The following is a 16160-nucleotide window of genomic DNA, read 5'->3' as shown; positions in this document are numbered from 1 at the left end:
ACACGTCATGTTCTACTGCCCCCGTTTCCACGAAGAAAGACTCACCTTGCATGGAGTCTTTGGGGAGGAACCTACCACGAGAAATTTAGTTTCACATATGTGCAGCAGGAAAGAATGCTGGACTGCAGTGAGCAAAATGGCATTTATAGTAATGACACGCCTGATGGATGCTGAGAGGGAGCGCGGAGAAATGCGCATGCGAAGCAGTGGCGATTAAATGGAAACTCAGAGCAAATAGCGGGAACCTGGACGCAGGGACAACAGTAGGCTCTTAAAAAATGAGAAATATGGAACGCCACCCTGAACTAATGCGAAAGTGGTGCCGGGGTGGGCGACGGTTCCAGAACGGGGCTGTTTTTTAGTCTACGGACACACGGTTGCTGCGACGGCAGCAATTATGGTGCATTAGGCATTTTTCAGCCTCCCCGCAAAAAAAAAAAAAAAAAAGGGCCTGGAATCCAATGGTTGTCGGGTGGTTGCCTATGCAGATGACCTCGAAATCCTAGTCAGGGGCAAATTTCTGGGCACCCTGCGCGATGTTCTGCAGGGCTACCTGGATACTGTGGCTAGGTGGGCTGAATCATGTGGATTGGCGGTCAACCCGGGAAAAACAGAATTGGTTCTTTTTACAAGGAGATATAAGATACCCGACTTCAGAACTCCTTCGATTGGAGGGGTACCGTTGGTACTTACTGACAAGGTTAAATATTTGGGAATTGTTCTGGACAAGAAGCTGTCTTGGAGGCCCAATGTGGAAGATAGGGCCAGGAAGGCCGCGGTTGCCTTGTACTGCTGCAGGGGGGCTATCGGAAAGAGATGGGGTCTCTCGCCAGGAGTAGTACACTGGCTTTATGAGATGGTGGTCAAACCGATTCTGCTGCATGGGGTTCTGGTCTGGTGGAAAGCACTGGACACGGCGAGCACCTCCAAAATGTTAGTGTCAGTGCAACGGATGGCGCTTATTGGTATCAGTGTCGCTATGAGAACAACACCTACCTTGGCACTGAATGTCATGCTGAATATAGATCCAGTAGATATTGCGGGAAAGGCAGCCGCGTCCCGGTTGTTGGTCAGGCTTCGTGATTTGGGTTATAGGCTTTCTGATTTCGGACACTCTAGCATTCTTACTAGTTTCGACTTTATCACGGACAGGACGGACTATTGCATGCCGGTGGCCGCTCCCTATACAACCTTCACCCCAGTCATTCCCCCGAGGGAGGAGTGGAGAAGAGGAATTATCTAGGGCATGGGACCGGTTAACTTGTTCACGGATGGGTCGAAGCTGGATGGAAAGGTTGGAGGGGGGGGGGGGGGGGGAGGGTCTTTTGTCAAGAGCTAAATGTAAGCCGCAAGTTTAAGTTGGCTGATCACTGCAGTGTATTCCAAGCGGAAGTTGCTGCGATTAAGGATGCGATGGATGAAATGCTATCCAGCGCTACTACGGTTAGGGAATTTAATATCTACTCTGATAGCCAAGCGGCTATAAAGGCCTTGAGCTCAACTACAGTGCGATCGAGGGTGGTCTGGGAGTGCCTGACCTCGCTTGCGATTGCATCGAATTATTTTATAATTAAGATTATCTGGGTCCCGGGCCATAGTGATATTCCGGGTAACTGTCAAGCGGATCTCTTAGCCCGAATCGGTAAAACTGAACCGGATGAAGATGGCTGTAGGGATTTCGGGATTCCGCTAGCCACCTGTGGATTGCTCTTCCATTGCTGGGCCTCGAGTCAGCTCAGCAAACGTTGGGCGGACACTACGTCTTGCAGGGTGTCAAGATCTTTCTGGCCGAAAGTGGATGGCAGGAGGTCTGCTGAAATAATTGGGTTCAGTAAGGCTCACCTATCAATGGTCATTGGGATTTTGACAGCGCACTGTCCAATGGGTATCCATGCGGTACGTCTCAATATATTGGAAACTCCATCCTGCTGCAGCTGTATGGAGGTTGATGAGGTGGAATCACCAAATCACTTTATGCTTGACTGCCCAGCTTTTGCCAGAACTAGGCGAAAGTATTTCGGTCGTGACTCACTTGGATCTCCCGAGGAGCTATCCAAGGTTGAGATCGGGATCATTCGGAACTTTATCGTTGCTACCCAACGATTCTCTAAGTAGTTATATCTACGTCACCGTTAGTTTAGTTTATTATATGTGGTATCACAACGGACCGTCATGTTGTCCAAGTGAGCTTCCCCTATCAAGGAAGCTACCACCCAACCTAACCTAACCTAACACGCGGCGGTGAGTATACTCGTAGATTTGGTTATATTTTTATTAATGAATTGCTCCTTTTATTTTCAGGTATTATTAGTACAATCAATATTCATATCAGTATATTTTAAACAAGCGAATGCACATTTATGAAATTGTTGAACCTTGGCACTGATGGCGGCATTCCACACATAATTTGCTCATGCAGAGTTTCTTCGTAATATACCCGGATTTCAGCCACTGACTGAACGCGATATAGCACTATTCTTACCAAAGCCACAGGAACTTCCACCAGTTTCCTTTGGCCCGGACGAATTGTGGTTAATGTATGCCGATTTGGCAAGAAAAACGAAAACACCTAGAACCAACGAATTGTACAAAAATACTCTGAGATTACTTTGAAATCAAAAATTTCATAAAAAAGGAAAGTGCGAGGAGAATTGTTTGTCCAATTCGAATACGTCGCAGTTCTATTTTGGAGGATGCCTATCGAATTATAAGCTCTGTGGCGGCCACCGTGGTGTGATGGTAGCGTGCTCCGCCTATCACACCGTATGCCCTGGGTTCAACTCCCGGGCAAAGCAACATCAAAATTTTAGAAATAAGATTTTTCAATTAGAAGAATTTTTTCTAAGCGGGGTCGCCCCTCGGCAGTGTCTGGCAAGCGCTCCGATTGTATTTCTGCCATGAAAAGCTCTCAGTGAAAACTCATCTGCCTTGCAGATGCCGTTCGGAGTCGGCATAAAACATGTAGGTCCCGTCCGGCCAATTTGTAGGGAAAAAATCAAGAGGAGCACGACGCAAATTGGAAGAGAAGCTCGGCCTTAGATCTCTTCGGAGGTTATCGCGCCTTACATTTATATTTATGGCTATAACAGATTTGTTAAAAACTAAGTTATGGGTAGAATTTGAGGGTGAAACGGGTTTATACTATATATTCTTGCAAGGGAATGGCTCCATTTATAATCGAAGGAAATGTTTAACCCGTATTATGGACTGTTTGAGTATTCAGCAATGGATAACTGTACTTTACAAATTAATAATGGCAGCGGTTTGGGCAAGGAGGAACATTAAAAATATTTTAAATTCATTGGTCGCATTGCTCGCATGGCTGTTTATCATGGAAATTGCTGGATGCGTTTTTCATACGTCCATTTTATAAAATGATGTTGCAAAAGGCCAGCGATTTAAAAGATATTTAATCAGTTGATGCCGATTATTATAATTCATTAATGTGGATAAAAGAGAATGATCCTAAACAATTGGAATTGACATTTTCATTAGATGAACCCACGGTTGACCAAAAGAGTCAACACGATCTAAAGCCAGGTGGCTCTAATATTGAAGTTACTGACGGAAACAAAGATGAACATATTAAACTTGTTATAGAATGTGTTTTGTTGCACGAGTCAAAGAACAAATGTCATAATTTTTAGATGGATTTGGTTCAATAATTCCACTAAATTTTATTAAAATATTTGATGAACATGAATTGGAGTTGCTGATGGGTGGCATACAAAATATTTATTTTAAAGATTGGCGTGAAAATACACTTTTACAAGGGAGACTATCATCAAAATCATATAATAGGGGGACTCATGTAACCGCATAAATGCCTTATAAAGTGTGTAAACGTATAAATTTATCTAGTGCGTAAACGAGCTGTCAAATTTTATATGAAAAATCATTTACACAATTTGTATAAATTTACGCACACATTTCATTGTGTAAACGCGGTAAACTCAAAGAAATGCAACCTTGTAGACATTACAGCGGGCATTTTCATCAGAATCTCCAACATCAGCAAGTAAAGACGTTTTAGTTTTGATTTTTCACTTAATCTTGGCATTTTTTAATTTGTATAACAATCAAACAAATTTTGTTTGGCAATAATACAGCTGATAAACAATCAAGTTTATCGAAAATATTACTAGGTGCGTTCATATAATCGCGTGTGTAAATTGATATAATTTTACACCTTATAAGTTTATATGCTTTCATGAGTCCCCCTAATAACTCAATGGTTTTGGCGTGCGGTATTATCGTTCTCAAAGGAGATGCGTTCGCGTTTATTACAATTTGTGACTGGTACATCACGCGTTCCAATGAATGTCTTTAAAGAGTTGTATGGCTCAAACGGTCCACAAATGTTTACAATAGAAAACGGGGGCACATCTAACAACAATCCTCGAGCGCATACCTGTTTTAATCGTCTGGGCTTATCATCCTATGAAGGTTATGTCCACTATCCCTCTCAATTGGTGCATTATTAGCAGAACGTGGAAAATACCTATTTTGGGTGGACTTTTAATCAGAGTCATAAATACCATGGCAATACTAAGCCTTTTCAATATGTTTTTCCAATCACATTTTGTTCAGGTGGTCCAACTCTATATCGGTGTGTTTGTAATGGCCGCCTAAGTGGTGTTTGATACCCAGAACATTGTGGAGAAATGTCGCGCTGGCAATCGTGACGTAGTGCAGCATGCATTGCATTTGTTCTTTGACGTTTTAAGCATGATCAGTCGTTTATTAATTATTCCAACACAAAAGGTGGAACTCCAAGTAAGTTAAAGTTTGACGATGATTTAAATGATGCACAAGGTGGACTGGAGGTTACGTCTGCTCGTTCGTCGTTTGGCACAATCATGTAGGATCTCAGCCAATATAGGAATAACGCTGAATTATTTTTTTTCATTTTAGAAGCCAAAAGTGGATTGAAACGCCTTGGGCACTTTTTATCAACTACTAACACCTTTACCTGACTGGATAAGTGAGACGAATGAGGACCCCTACCTTACATGTATATATATATGAAATTTCATGTATAGTTGTATGAAAGCGTCAAATTCAAAGCTCCGGCTATGAGGTAACATTTTACACGGTTGTTACACATAATGTTATGGATATAACGCTTTCGTCAAAATACATCTATCTCAACTAAGATAATGTGTCCTTGGATCACTCATATTTCTTTAATACTGAAATATTTTGTGTAATTTTGAATTAAAGAGAGCACCGCAACGATTTTTTGCTTCTCTCATAGAATGATTAGGCGGTAGCAGTGAAATTTAACGGAAATCCGATATGATTTATTTTTTAATTAAAATTTGTTAAGTTGTTGGAGTGAGAATCGAAATACAAATGTGTGTACCTACAATAAATAACTATTAAAAACACAAATGCGCAACCGTGTAACGACAATTACACTTCCTAAATTCTGGTGCATTTGAGAACTTTTGATGTTGTGACCAAGTGGTTGCAAATCTAGTATCTATAGGGAGAGACTGCATAGACGAATATAGACTGTTTTCCAGTCATGTGTGGTGATCTTTCCATGGGTATGCCGATTATTTGAAAAATATTAGTAGTAGAAATAAAAACCGATCAGTTTACGAATAACCGATATATACTGAACTGAATAACTCCTTAGCACACTTATTTAATTTTTTGATAAATTTATTAACCATGCCATGATCTATTGGTGTGGCTGGACATAGGTTTTATGAAAAACACGGACATTAAGGAATCGCGCATTTGCGTAAACCTAAGACCATACGAAACCTAAACCAATTCATCGTTCAACGTCAAAAAATCGGCCAGTAAACCGATTCACATAAAAATGTCACTAGTAAATAGTAGATATGCCATAACGAAATATGAGTACATTTGACCATGCTAACTTATGCATTTCTTATGTTCGGAACATTCATATCCATTAAGAATTTGAGGAATCGGAACACTTCCATAATTACTTAAAGTGAAGGAGCTTTCCGAAATTTCAGAATCAAAATTTGAATACTCCCTGCGTAGCAGGACCGCACCAAGTTTAATCCTTCTGTCGCCCTATCTCAGAATGCCTTTCATCGACTCCATGTTATGTCAAAATGCATTGATCTTATGCTTACATAGGGACGTTTTGAAACAAAATTTTGATATAGTGTATTTTGGATAAAATTCTAAACCAACATAGCTTTTATCAATTCACGAAATTTTTACTAGAAAATTAATTATTTCCTCTGAAACCTGTTGGCATTTACAAATATATTGCCACTACTAATATACTACTTAAAGTGCCTTTCTACTAAAATTTTCCATGAGGAGGTTTGAATTCTTCCCCCTTTTTCCTACTTCGTAAAGCAACCCGTTCAGATTTGTAAACTTGGGAGTGTCAAAATCTCTGTCGTCATTGGGGAACATAGTAATTGGATCATGGAAGGCTAGTATTCAAACCTTGGAAGGTTTATTGGAAAAAGGTGGGACCGGTGGAAACATTTTTTTTTTGTCCTTCCCTCTATCACTGTTTTTCGAACAATGTATTTTTAAATATGACGGAAAGAACTTGACTAATGATAAACTTTGGAAATAGTGAAAAGTAATATGTAAGGTTTGTCCTTCCCTCTATCGCTGTTTTTCGAACAATGTATTTGTAAATATGACGGAAAGAGCTTGACTAATGATAAACTTCGGAAATTGTGTAAAGTAATATGTAAGGTTGTAGTCCTGCCACATAGTCGTATAACCTCACTTACAAAGGCCAAGGGAAAGAATGGACTGAATATCGTTTTCCAATCACCTTTGAAGTTATGTGCTTGCTCTAAGTGATCTTAATGTATAATTATATGCCATTCAGTTTCCCGATTGCAATTGCTGATTCAATTGTATGTGGCAGGTAGTTTATCTGCGTTAGGGTGTGATGGCCTCGTTCGGGGGAACGAGAGCTGGGTTATCGGTGTGTTGGCCTCGTTCGGGGTGGGTTGTTTGGGATAGAGGAGTATGGACTATTAAAGTTCATTTTTATCGTCGTTGAACGGAAGTAGTACCAGTTTCGCGATTGGTCTCGTAATTTGTCCCTTCATTGTATGGACGTCAACAACACGTACACGGTTATCGGAACCTGAGTGTGTGTTGACAATTCTCGCCGTGCTCCACTCATTCGGTTGTAGGTTATCCTCCTTGATGACGACAAGGTACCCGGGTTTTAAGTTGGATTGTGTATTTTTCCACTTATAACGTTTCTGGATCTCGGTGAGATATTCCGATTTCCATCTTTTGCAAAATGTTTGATGAAGGGCTTTCATCTTTTACGGTTGAGGCAGGATTTTCACTACAATAGAGTTCAGGTGGGGCTAAAAGATGTCCACCCACGAAAAAATGGCTCCAGGTCAGAGGGGTCATTGGATGAGGGACTGAGAGGTCTACAGTTGAGGCAGGCCTCAATTCGACATAAGAGGGTTATAAGCTCTTCGAAAGTATATTTATGATCGGACGCGATCATTTTAAAATGGGTCTTAAAACTTTTTACCCCCGCTTCTCCCAAACCTCCCATGTGAGGAGCGCTTGGCGGTATAAAATGCCATTCTAAAGTGTGATGGCTATATTCGTCCATTGTTCTGTCCCTTGCTTCACGCAGAAATGCGTGACAAAGTTAGTACCATTGTCGGAGTAAACGTTTTTCGGACAGCCTCGTCTGGATACAAATCTGGCGAAGGCAGCTAGGTAGGGCCCGGTACTAAGGTCGTTTGTCGCTTCTAGATGGATGGCTTTGTCGAAAAGCCGACGAACAGACAAACATATCCCTTTGAAATTCGACATCCCCTCCCTCGTTAGGATTTTATATCGAATGGTCCCGCGAAATCTACCCCAGTGTTGGTAAGGCCCTCGTAAAGGTGGTGCGCTCCTTCGGAAGGATCCCCATAAGTTGCGTTTGGGTCCTCTTCCTGTGAATAGTACAGACCCTACAGTTGTTGGTAACAGACCTTATCATGATTTTAACGCGTGGGATCCAGTACTGAGTGCGGATATGACGTAGCATCAGCTGATTTCCTCCATGCAGGGTGGTCTTAAGGGAGGATTGAACTATAAATCTGGATAACCTGCAAGTGTAAGGAATAATGGGATGACTTTCGTTATGAGACATGTCTGTGGATGCCCCAGTCCGCCCCCAGTTCGAATAATGCCTTCTTCGTCTATATATGGGTTCAGGGGTAAAATCTCACTCTTACCATTTATTAGCTTTCCTAACTTCAAATTTTGCGTACTATTCTTGATAATGTTGCCTTTGGCGTATTGTTATAAATATTTGTGTTGTTTTTTCTATTTCGTCAGGAGCTATCGAATAAGAATCCCTTTTAAAGGAGGCGTTAGTTGTTGGGTGCGAATTCTGGAAAAACCGAGGAATATAGGATATAACCCCCAAAGCCCTTGGTAAATCGGAAAACCTGTCCAGAATATCAAAGTTATTTTCGACCGATGTTGCATGAACGTTCACCCTCTTTTCTTCGATATTTGCGTTATAATGCTCTTCTTGTGTTGGCCAATTTTCGTTGTCTTCTTGTAGCCAAGAAGGTCCTTGCCACCCCAAAGGATTGTCAATTAGATCCGAAGCGAGGAGACCTCTGCTCGCCAAATCTGCAGTATTTGACGCGGAGTCTACATGCCGCCATACTTTGTCTCCAACTTTGTCGATGATTTTCGTTATTCGATGTGCCACAAACATTGACCACGAACATGGGGGCTTTCGGATCCATGCCAGTACTATAGTCGAATCTGTCCAAAGGGTTACTTTAATGTTGGAAAGTTGCATATTTTCTAGGGCCGACTCTATGATTTCTGCAAGTAGGACTGCGCCGCAGAGTTCCAACCGTGGCAATGATATAGTTTTGACCGGGGCTACTCTTGTCTTTGCAATTAACAGATTGGTGAATACTCGATCATTTGTCTGAACCCTCAGGAAAACAGTGGCTGCATATGCTTTTTCCGAAGCATCGCTGAATCCATATATTTCGACGCTGTCCTTTGGAGTAAAATGAACCCATCGCGGTATGCGGATATGTTTGATTTTTCCGTATTATCGCATAAATGCGGTCCAACGATCTAGAGTAGTTTGTGATACGTCTTCGTCCCAACCCGTGACTTCCAACCAAATATTTTGCATTATAATCTTGTCTACAATTACCACTGGTGCCAGCCAGCCAAGAGGGTCGAACAGCTTTGCAATCGCAGAAAGTATAGCCCTTTTTGTGATGGCATCGCTGTTTTCAAAAGGTTTAGCAGTAAAATAGATAAGGTCGGAATGTTCCACTTAATGCCTAGAGCTTTAACCGTACTAGTACCTTCAAACTCTAGAAAGTCCTCTGTTAATAAATGCTGCTTTGGTATACCCTGCAGAATTTTCTTGCAGTTGGACGTCCATTTTCGCAATGGGAAACCTGCCGATTGCAATGCCGATGATATCTGATCCCTTGCCCTTATCGCAGTTTCGATGCTGTGTCCACCGGCGAGTACGTCCTCAACGTACATACAATTTCGCAAGATATCTGCTGCCATTGGATGCGAGGACTCCCGGGCCATAGTGATACTCCGGGTAACTGTCTAGCGGATCTCTTAGCCCGAATCGGTACAACTGAACCGGATGAAGATGGCTGTAGGGATTTCGGGATTCCGCTCCCCACCTGTGGATTGCTCTTCCATAGCTGGGCCTCGAGTCAGCTCAGCAAACGTTGGGCGGACACTACGTCTTGCAGGGTATCAAGACCTTTCTGGTCGAAAGTGGATGGCAGGAGGTCTGCTGAAATAATTGGGTTCACTAAGGCTCACCTATCAATGGTCATTGGGATTTTGACAGGGCACTGTCCCATGGGTATCAATGCGGTACGACTCAATATATTGGAAACTCCATCCCGCTGCAGCTGTATAGAGGATGATGAGGTGGAATCACCAAATCACTTTATGCTTGACTGCTCAGCTTTTGCCAGAACTAGACGAATGTATTTCGGTCGTGACTCACTTGGATCTCCCGAGGAGCTATCCAAGGCTGAGATCGGGATCATTCGGAAATTTATCGTTGCTACCCAACGATTCTCTAAGTAGTTATATCTACGTCACCGTTAGTTTAGTTTATTATATGTGGTATCACAACGGACCGTTATGTTGTCCAAGTGAGCTTCCCCTATCAAGGAAGCTACCACCCAACCTAACCTAACATAACACGCGGCGGTGAGTATACTCGTAGATTTGGTTATATTTTTATTAATGAATTGCTCTTTTTATTTTCAGGTATTATTAGTAAAATCAACATTCATATCAGTATATTTTAAACAAGCGAATGCACATTTATGAAATTGTTGAGCCTTGCCACTGATGGCGGCATTCCACACACAATTTGCTCATGCAGAGTTTGCTCGTAATATACCCGGATTTCAGCCACTGACTGAACGCGATATAGCAATATTCTTACCAAAGCCACAGGAACTTCCACCAGTTTCCTTTGGCCCGGACGAATTGGGGTTAATGTATGTCGATTTGGCAAGAAAAACGAAAACACCTAGAACCAACGAATTGTACAAAAATACTCTGAGATTAGTTTGAAATTAAAAATTTCATAAAAAAGGAAAATGCGAGGAGAATTGTTTGTCCAATTCGAATACGTCGCAGTTCTGTTTTGGAGGATGCCTATCGAATTATAAGCTCTGTGGCTATAACGGATTTGTTAAAAACTAAGTTATGGGTAGAATTTGAGGGTGAAACGGGTTTATACTATATATTTTTGCAAGGGAATAGTTCCATTTATTATCGAAGGAAATGTTTAACCCGTATTATGAACTGTTTGAGTATTCAGCAATGGATAACTATACTTTACAAATTAATAATGGTAGCTGTTTTGGCAAGGAGGAACATTTAAGTTATTTTAAACTCATTGGTCGCATTGCTCGCATGGCTGTTTATCATGGGAAATTGCTGGATGCGTTTTTCATACGTCCATTTTATAAAATGGTGCTGCAAAAGGCCAGCGATTTAAAAGATATGGAATCAGTTGATGCCGAGTATTATAATTCATTAATGTGGATAAAGGAGAATGATCCTAGACAATTGGAATTGAAATTTTATTTAGATGAACACACGGTTGGCCAAAAGAGTCAACACGATCTAAAGCCAGGTGGCTCTAATATTGAAGTTACTGACGGAAACAAAGATGAAATATTAAACTTGTTATAGAATGCGCTTTGTTGCACGAGTCAAAGAACAAATGTCATCATTTTTAGATGGATTTGGTTCAATAATTTCATTAAATTTGATTAAAATATTTGATGAACATGAATTGGAGTTGCTGATGGGTGGCATACAAAATATTGATGTTAAAGATTGGCGTGAAAATACACTTTTACAAGGGACACTATCATCAAAATCATATAATAACTCAATGGTTTTGGCGTGCGGTATTATCGTTCCCAAATGAGATGCGTTCGCGTTTATTACAATTTGTGACTGGTACATCACGCGTTCCAATGAATGGCTTTAAAGAGTTGTATGGCTCAAACGGTCCATAAATGTTTACAAGAGAAAACGTGGGCACACCTAACAACTATCCTCGAGCGCATACCTGTTTTAATCGTCTGGACTTATCACCAAGGTTATGTCCACTAACCCTCTCAATTGGTGCATTATTAGCAGAACGTGGAAAATACCTATTTTGGGTGGACTTTTAATCAGAGTCATAAACACCATGGCAATACTAAGTCTTTTCAATATGTTTTTCCAATCATATTTTGTTCAGGTGGCCCAACTTTATATCGGTGTGTTTGTAATGGTCGCCTAAGTGGTGTTTGATACCCAGAACATTGTGGAGAAATGTCGCGCTGGCAATCGTGACGTAGTGCAGCATGCATTGCATTTGTTCTTTGACGTTTTAAGCATGATCAGTCGTTTATTAATTATTCCAACACAAAAGGTGGAACTCCAAGTAAGTTAAAGTTTGACGATGATTTAAATGATGCATAAGGTGGACTGGAGGTTACGTCTGCTCGTTCGTCGTTTGGCACAATAATTTAGGATCTCAGCCAATATAGGAATAACGCTGAATTATTTTTTTTCATTTTAGAAGCCAAAAGTGGATTGAAACGCCTCGGGCACTTTTTATCAACTACTAATACCTTTACCTGACTGGATAAGTGAGACAAATGAGGACCCCTACCTTACATGTATACATATATGAAATTTCATGTATAGTTGTATGAAGGCGTTAAATTCAAAGCTCCGGCTAAGAGGTAACATTTTACACGGTTGTTACACATAATGTTATGGACATAACGCTTTCGTCAAAATACATCTATCTCAACTAAGATAATGTGTCCTTGGATCACTCATATTTCTTTAATACTGAAATATTTTGTGTAATTTTGAATTAAAGAGAGCAATGAAATTTAGTTTATGCACCGCAACAATTTTTCGCTTCTCTCATAGAATGAATAGGTGGTAGTAGTGAAATTTAACGGAAATCCGATATGATTTATTTTTTAATTAAAATTTGTTAAGTTGTTGGAGTGAGAATCGAAATACAAATGTGTATACCTACAATAAATAACTATTAAAAACACAAATGCGCAACCGTGTAACGACAATTGCACTTCCTAAATTCTGTTGCATTTGAGTACTTTTGATGTTGTGGCCAAGTGGTTGCGAATCTAGTATCAATATGGAGAGACTACATAGACGAATATAGACTGTTTTCCAGTCATCTGTGGTGATCTTTCCATGGGTATGCCGATTGTTCGAAAAAATATTAGTAGTAGAAATAAAAAGCGATCAGTTTACGAATAACCGATATATACTGAACTGAATAACTCCTTAGCACACTTATTTAATTTTTTGATGACATGTGGCTGGACATAGGTTTTATGAAAAGCACGGACATTAAGGAATCGCGCACTTGCGTAAACCTAAGTCCATACGAAACCTAAACCAATTCATCGTTCAACGTCAAAAAGTCGGCCAGTAAACCGATTCACATAAAAATGTCACTAGTAAATAGTAGATATGCCATAACGAAATATGAGTACATTTGACCATGCTAACTTATGCATTTCTTATGTTCGGAAAATTCATCTCCATTGAGAATTTGAGGAATCGGAACACTTCCATGAATACTTAACGTGAAGAAGCTTTCCGAAATTTCAGAATCAAAATTTGAATACTCCCTGCGTGGCAGGACCGCACCAAGCTTAACCCTTCTGTCGCCCTATCTCAGAATGCCTTTCATCGACTCCATCTCATGTGAAAATACATTGATCTTATGCTTCCATAGGGAGGTTTTGAAACAAAATTTTGATATAGTGTATTTTGGATAAAATTCTAAACCAACATAGCTTTTATCAATTCACGAAATATTTACTAGAAAATGAATTATTTCCTCTGAAACCTGTTGGCATTTACAAATATATTGCCACTACTAATATACTACTTAAAGTGCCTTTCTACTAAAATTTTCCATGAGGAGTATTGAATTCTTCCCCCTTTTTCCTACTTCGTAACGTAACGCAACCCGTTCAGATTTGTAAACTTGGGAGTGTCAAAATATCTGTCGTCATTGGGGAACATAGTAATTGGATCATGGAAGGCTAGTATTCAAACCTTGGAAGGTTTATTGGCAAAAGGAGGGACCGGTGGAAACATTTTTTGTTTTTTTTTTTTTGTGTCCTTCCCTCTATCACTGTTTTTCGAACAATGTATTTGTAAATATGACGGAAAGAACTTGACTAATGATAAACTTCGGAAATAGTGTAAAGTAATATGTAAGGTTGTAGTCCTGCCACATAGTCGTATAACCTCACTTACAAAGACCAAGGGAAAGAATGGACTGAATATCGTTTTCCAATAACCTTTGGAGTTATGTGCTTTCTCTAAGTGATCTTAATGCATAATTATATGCCATTCAGTTTCCCGATTGCAATTGCTGATTCAATTGTATGTGGCAGGTAGTTTATCTGCGTTAGGGTGTGATGGCCTCTTTCGGGGGAACGAGAGCTGGGTTATCGGTGTGTTGGCCTCGTTCGGGGTGAACGAGAGTTGGGTTGTTTGGGATAGAAGAGTATGGACTATTAAAGTTCATTTTTCTCGTCGTTGGGCGGAAGTAGTACCAGTTTCGCATTTGGTCTCGTAATTTGTCCCTTCATTGTATGGACGTCAACAACACGTACACGGTTATCGGAACCTGGGTGTGTGTTGACGATTCTCCCCATTCTCCACTCATTCGGTTGTAGGTTATCCTCCTTGATGACGACCAGGTACCCGGGTTTTAAGTTGGATTGTGGATGTTTCCACTTATACCGTTTCTGGATCTCGGTGAGATATTCCGATTTCCATCTTTTGCAAAATGTTTGATGAAGGGCTTTCATCTTTTGCCATCGGTTTACCATTGAGGAAGGATTTTCACTACAATAGAGTTCAGGTGGGGCTAAAAGATGTCCACCCACGAGAAAATGGCTCCAGGTCGGAGGGGTCATTGGATGAGGGACTGAGAGGTCTACAGTTAGGCAGGCCTCAATTCGACATAAGAGGGTTGTAAGCTCTTCGAAAGTATATTTATGATCGGACGCGATCATTTTAAAATGGGTCTTAAAACTTTTTACCCCCGCTTCTCACAAACCTTCCATGTGAGGAGCGCTTGGCGGTATCAAATGCCATTCTAAAGTGTGACGGCTATATTTATTCAATGTTCCATCCCTTGCTTCACGCAGAAATGCTTTAAACTCAGATCGTAAAGATCGCGAAGCTCCGACAAAGTTAGTACCATTGTCGGAGTAAACGTTTTTCGGACAGCCTCGTCTGGATACAAATCTGGCGAAGGCAGCTAGGTAGGACCCGGTACTAAGGTCGTTTGTCGCTTCTAGATGGATGGCTTTGTCGAAAAGCAGACGAACAGACAAACATATCCCTTTGAAATTCGGCATCCCCTCCCTCGTTAGGATTTTATATCGAATGGTCCCGCGAAATCTACCCCAGTGTTGGTGAAGGCCCTCGTAAAGGTGGTGCGCTCCTTCGGAAGGATCCCCATAAGTTGCGTTTGGGTCCGCTTCCTGTGAATAGTACAGACCCTACAGTTGTGGATAACAGACCTTATCATGATTTTAACGCGTGGGATCCAGTACTGAGTGCGGATATGACGTAACATCAGCTGATTCCCTCCATGCAGGGTGGTCTTATGGGAGGATTGAATTATAAGTCTGGATAACCTGCAAGTGTAAGGAAGGATAATGGGATGACTTTCGTTATGAGACATGTCTGTGGATGCCCCAGTCCGCCCCCAGTTCGAATAATGCCTTCTTCGTATATATATGGGTCCAGGGGTAAAATCTCACTCTTACCATTTATTAGCTTTCCTAACTTCATTTTTCCTTACTATTCTTGATAATGTTGCCTTTGGCGTATTGTTATTGTTGTTTTTTCTATTTCGTCAGGAGCTATCGAATGAGAATCCCTTTTAAAGGAGGCGTTAGTTGTTGGGTGCGAATTCTGGAAAAACCGAAGAATACAGGATATAGTCCGCAAATCCCTTGGTAAATCGGAAAACCTGTCCAGAATATCAAAGTTATTTTCGACCGATGTTGCATGAACGTTCACCCTCTTTTCTTCGATATTTGCGTTATAATGCTCTTCTTGTGTTGGCCAATTTTCGTTGTCTTCTTGTAGCCAAGAAGGTCCCTGCCACCCCAAAGGATTGTCAATTAGATCCGAAGCGAGGAGACCTCTGCTCGTCAAATCTGCAGTATTTGACGCGGAGTCTACATGCCGCCATACTTTGTCTCCACCTTTGTCGATGATTTTCGTTATTCGATGTGCCACAAACGTTGACCACGAACATGGGGGCTCTCGGATCCATGCCAGTACTATAGTCGAATCTGTCCAAAGGGTTACTTTAATATTGGAAAGTTGCATATTTTCTAGGGCCGACTCTATGATTTATGCAAGTTGGACTGCGCCGCAGAGTTCCAACCGTGGCAATGATATAGTTTTGACCGGGGCTACTCTTGTCTTTGCAATTAACAGATTGGTTAATACTCGATCATTTGTCTGAACCCTCAGGAAAACAGTGGCTGCATATACTTTTTCCGAAGCATCGCTGAATCCATGTATTTCGACGCTGTCCTTTGGAGTAAAATGAACCCATCGCG

The 16160-nt window shown here is 41.0% G+C and overlaps 2 pseudogenes; both read left to right on the top strand.

Annotated features, from left to right (window-relative positions):
* Window positions 1-10332, top strand: part of LOC137234891 (E3 ubiquitin-protein ligase Nedd-4-like) — a 17142-nt pseudogene extending 6810 nt beyond the window's left edge.
* Window positions 10333-10353: 21 nt separating this feature from the next.
* Window positions 10354-11699, top strand: LOC137234890 (E3 ubiquitin-protein ligase Nedd-4-like; annotated as a pseudogene).
* The last annotated feature ends 4461 nt before the right edge of the window (window positions 11700-16160 follow it).

This window comes from Eurosta solidaginis, chromosome X (genome assembly GCF_040869045.1).
Source record: "Eurosta solidaginis isolate ZX-2024a chromosome X, ASM4086904v1, whole genome shotgun sequence".
Classification (NCBI taxonomy): domain Eukaryota; kingdom Metazoa; phylum Arthropoda; class Insecta; order Diptera; family Tephritidae; genus Eurosta; species Eurosta solidaginis.
The sequence above is the reverse complement of the archived record's forward strand: the minus strand, read 5'-3'. Positions and strand labels throughout refer to the sequence as shown.